Consider the following 4,794-nt stretch of genomic DNA (forward strand, 5'->3'; position numbering starts at 1 on the left):
AGAAAATCTGGCCAGAATATTTTGCATGAAAATATTTACCTGTTTATTTTTATCTGCAGAGCTCACTTCACATTAAGCCCACGTATATAAAAGGTCTTGCAGATTCATTACCAAGCCAGTGAAAATTGATATCAACCTGGTACCTGCTCATCAACCCTCACGACACTTGTCACCAACCAACCGTGGATGAATTCAATGACAGCAAACACACAGGTTTCTGGAGATAGCGTGGGTGGTGGTTGCCAACGCTGTCTTCTAAAAAAGAGAAACTTTCTTGGTGGCGATTGGCCTGGGCTCTGTTTCTTTCAGACGCTGAAACCCGCGAGGTCTGTTTAATGTGCCTGCTTGGCTGGCTGTATAGACACCGACAGATCGGCCGCTGGAGGTGAGGGCCGACCGTGCGGCCTTCCGGAGGTTGCACCCAGAACATAAATGCACTGCTAAGGGAGGCTCATTAGGGGAGCGGGAGGTGCGGCCTGAACGCCGCGAGTCGCTGGCTGGATGTGTTTGCTGTCCCTGCCCCCCCGCCCCACGCCAGGTCCCCGCTGCGCTATGGCTGCTTCTCCCGGGACACACCCGGCGGGAATCGGGAATCAGGCAGGGTAAGTGAGCAACGCTGATGCCGCCGCCAGCTCCGCGGCGCTGGAGCGGTCAGGGCGCTCTTCCTCCTCCACGCACGACCTGAGGGGGCTGCTCCTTCCTATCTACAGGTGGCCTTCCGTGGAGCTATTCGCGGACCTGCGCGCCTCCCTCGGTGTCCCCTGCATCCCCCAGGGCTCTGGAGGCACCTGCTGACCCAGAGCAGACAACCGGCAGGCCGGGGAGCGAGGCGGCGGGGCGGCTCAGGTGGGCTTGCCGGGCGGGAACCGAAAGTGATGCCGCCCCTGCTGCCTCCACCCCACTGGCCAGGGGGCGGACGTGGAGACACGGATTCCCCAGCCTGGAGAGAGACTGCGACCAGGGCCCAGCCTCCCGCCTTCGTGGCTCCGGCTCGGGCTCCGGGGCAGACCAGGATAGCCTCCCCGCAGAGCGACACCCGCCCGGAGCATCTGGGATCCAGATGCTGCTGGCTTCCTTAACGGCTCCGAGAAGGGGAGGCGTTGGTCTTAAGCCCTGAAACCCTGCGAGGTCTGCTTTTTGTCTCAGGGCGATCTTCTCTCCCCTTTGGACCCTTTGAGGGCCGAGCTGGCCGCAGCCAGCCTTCGTCGACAGCTGACGGGGAATCCTCAGTGGAGGACAGTTGATTTTGGAACAGCTCCTGCTGTCAGTCCTGTAAAGCCCGAGCTTCCTGACCTATAGGGCATGATGACAACCCCATCTGCTTTCGCAGTTAGCCATTTAAGGGGACCCTCTGTGACCTCTTTCTTGCGACTTTGTTCACAGGTCCACGCCACGCGTGGCGTCGGGATGTGAAGACACAGTCGGCAAGAAATACCTTTCGCCTCCTCTCCGTGCGGGTCTCCATCCGTTCATCTGTCTTGACATTTTTTTTTTTTTTCTCGTGAAAGCAATGAAGTTTGCCTCTACTGTGTGATCTCTTAATTCATAATAAAAACAGCAATATGAAGAGTTGAGTAGATTCATCAACGCGCGACTCACAACGGGTTTTTAGGAGAAATGCAAGTGCACTGGTTGCGACTTTAGATTTCTAAGGTCAGGACTGAGAACTATCACACCTTCAAATTTTCCTCCCAGCATATATTTCAGAGTCCTGGGCTGGAGGGACTGTGTGCTCACCCCAGGAGGGATTCCTTATGTTTGTGCATAGCCCTGTTTCTAAAGATGCTTTACAAATAACTGTAGGAAAAGTAAATCTTTGTTATACTAATACAGTATATAAGAGCAGAGAGGCTCAAAAATACACTTCAGGATTAGGGAATACAGCTCTCACGTGTTCAGGTGAGCGGGCTGAGACTTGTGTTCTGGTTTTTTGTCTAACTCTGAACATTTGCCTGTTCAGGTCTGCTTCCTCTGCACCACAATGCAGAAGGCAGGGATGTGCTTTTTTTTTTTTTCTTCTTTTTTTTTTTAGGGATGTGCTTTTGAGGGGATGCAAGGAACAGCATAGCTGACCAAAAGTGGGGTTTACTTTCACACACGGCCAGATATCCTGGAAGTAGAGCGGTTTCGGGGTTGGTGAATTCAGTGACACAAAGGCATGATCTTTTTGCTCTGCAGTCCTCAGCTGTGCCTCCTCATAGCCACAAGATGGATGTTGCAGCTCCAGACATCACATCCTCACAGAGCTACAGCCAAAGGCTGCAAGTCTTTCCTCTTTTATCCGAGAGAAATGCCTTTTTTAGAACTCCTCCAGCAAACTTTCACTTGTATCTCATTGGCCTAAAGGGGGTTAAAGCTTACCCTTAATATAATCACTGGCAAAGGGGAATGGGGTTATCATAACTGGTTTAGACCAGCGGTTGTCAAACTTCAGCATGTTCAGCATGAATCAGAACCTCCCGGGAAGGGGGCCTTATTAAAACACCGATCGCTGTGTTCCGCCACCGGAGTTGCAGATGTAGGCTACTGGGGATGGGGCCTTATAAATTTGCCTTTCTAGTAAGTTGCCAGGTCATCCCACTGCTGCTGGGCTGGGGATCACAATTTGGGGACTATTGGTTCAGACAGACCTTGATTCATTTTCTGGGCCTGGGAATAATTGGAGGAAAACATCAGGACCAAGTCAGCAGGAGGAAGCGTGTTAGGCAGGCACCCAGCCCCACTCGCTGCATGGTTCCCTGTGTTTTCCCTGCATTTTCTGAGTGCATGCCTCGACTCTTCTGGCATTTTTTCAGGACCACTGCATCTTAGATAGTTTTACTGAAATACCTGTATTAATTTGATTCCTCTAGCAAGTATTTTCCCTTTGAGACACATAAATTCTAAGTCCATCAGTGTGTCCTGCTTAAATTAGGCAGAGCTTCAATTATTTCTTTGAATATCCATTACCTTTTCCCCTTCTCTGTAAAATGTTATCCATCTTCGTGTTTGTTCAGTCATCCAGGTTTATTACAGCCATCTTAAGCCCCTCACAACCCTCTTTAGCTCTTACCAACCTGAACACTTCTGTGTCATCAGCAAATTTTCCCACACTGCTGTTCACTTCCTCCTCTAGGTCATTGACAAGTATATTGAGCTAAATCACTGGAACTTCAGGCATTAGCAACGTCTGAAACAGTGTACCAGGTGCAGCAGCAGCCTTAAATCAGTGTATCAGTTTGTTATATTTAAAAAATTCACATTTGATTCCATTCTTTCCTGTGCAGTTTGTAGCAGATATGTATAGATATAAACATAATTATATAGAAACTTACCTTTTTGAAAAGTCAGTGTAAATGGCTTAATATTTTGGAGACCATTTTGGAGATTTGGAGGAACTAAATTTGGAGATTTGTTTTGAGAGACACCCCCTCAATCCCATGCCCAAAGAGCTGGCTACTTGATATCAAATTCTACCATTAGAAAGTCATTCTTTGGAGTAAATAACATCTCATTTAAAGGAGGTGTCTCTTGAAAGGCTAAGGTTAAAAGAGCTAGCCCTAGTCACATATACCAACCCGTGTGTGAATCCATTTAGTAACCCTCATTCCTCCCAGCTGTGATCGATACACTGAAGGGGTAGAAGGGTAGAAAGAAGGAATGGATTAACTTGAGAATTCAGGGAAATAAACCTCGCTGGGAGGGAATTCCCAGTGGGCCCTCAGCAGCTGAGGGGGTGGGAGTGGGAACTGGGTGTGATACTTGTAAAGAAAAAGGCCCCAGACAGTAGCAATGGGGACAGAAGAGGGAACATGTCTCTCACAGTTTGACCCAAGAGAGCTTTGTTTAGTAACATGCGCATCTTAATAAACATTAATAAAGAGTCCTGGGATGTTCTTTTTATTAGCTTTCCTCCAGGAGAGGAATGTTAATACTCAAACTCCAGACCAGCCTTTTCCCCTCGCCTTCTGATCAGAACATGGTGATGGGGCCCATGTCTGTTTTTAAGCTGTAATCCTAGTCCTTATCTCAGCCAAGCTCTCAGCAGCCCCACGTGGCTGGAATCCAAGATGGAGAAACTAAGGTGTGAAGACTTTTAGGTGATTCACTAAAGACAAAATGGTTAATGCCAGGGCCAAGACGCTGCTGGTCAGTGCTGTTTCTATCAGACCGTGTGGTCTGTGGATGGCTGTACAGCATGTGCACTGCTCAAAGGCACCTGGCTGATGGGTGACAGGGGAGCAGGAACCAGGGATCTGTTTGTAAGGAGCACAAAAGCTCCAAATGTACTGGTTTAGGCTTTACTTAGTTATTATTAGCTATTATTTTCATACAGATTAAGTAACCCCTAATAGGCCAGAATTCTTATGTTTCTACTAGAGTTATTTATGTAAAGTTGGTGCCTGGAAGGCTGGTTCTAGGTATAAGGATGATTGGATTTCTCAGCATCTTCCTGAGTGGTCTTCCTGCCTCAGTCTTGCTGCTTCTAATCCCAGGACCACCACTGTGTTGCTTCAGCAAGACCTTCCCTATTTTTTAACAGCCTTATTGGAGTGTAGTGAACAAGTAATGTACTGTATGTTTTTAAAGTGTACAATTTGATATGTTGACATATCTGTGCACCCATGAAACCATCCAAAGTGATCAACCTGTATACCACCCAGAACTTTCCACCTGCCCCTTTGTGATCCCTCTCCTACCCCTTTCTCCCCATCCAGGGAACCACTCATTGGCTTTCTGTCCCCCCAGGTCAGTTTACACCTTCTAGTTTTATATCCATGGAATCATACAGTCTGTGCTGTTTTTTGGTTTGGC

General features: G+C 48.3%; 1 long non-coding RNA gene across 1 annotated transcript; it reads left to right on the top strand.

The window, feature by feature from the left end:
- Positions 1–212: 212 nt before the first annotated feature.
- Positions 213–1,550, top strand: LOC116661529. Its single transcript, XR_004317414.1, has 3 exons — positions 213–602; positions 711–846; positions 1,384–1,550. It is a non-coding gene; the product is annotated as an uncharacterized LOC116661529 (long non-coding RNA).
- The last annotated feature ends 3,244 nt before the right edge of the window (positions 1,551–4,794 follow it).

Source organism: Camelus ferus, chromosome 35 (genome assembly GCF_009834535.1).
Source record: "Camelus ferus isolate YT-003-E chromosome 35, BCGSAC_Cfer_1.0, whole genome shotgun sequence".
Classification (NCBI taxonomy): domain Eukaryota; kingdom Metazoa; phylum Chordata; class Mammalia; order Artiodactyla; family Camelidae; genus Camelus; species Camelus ferus.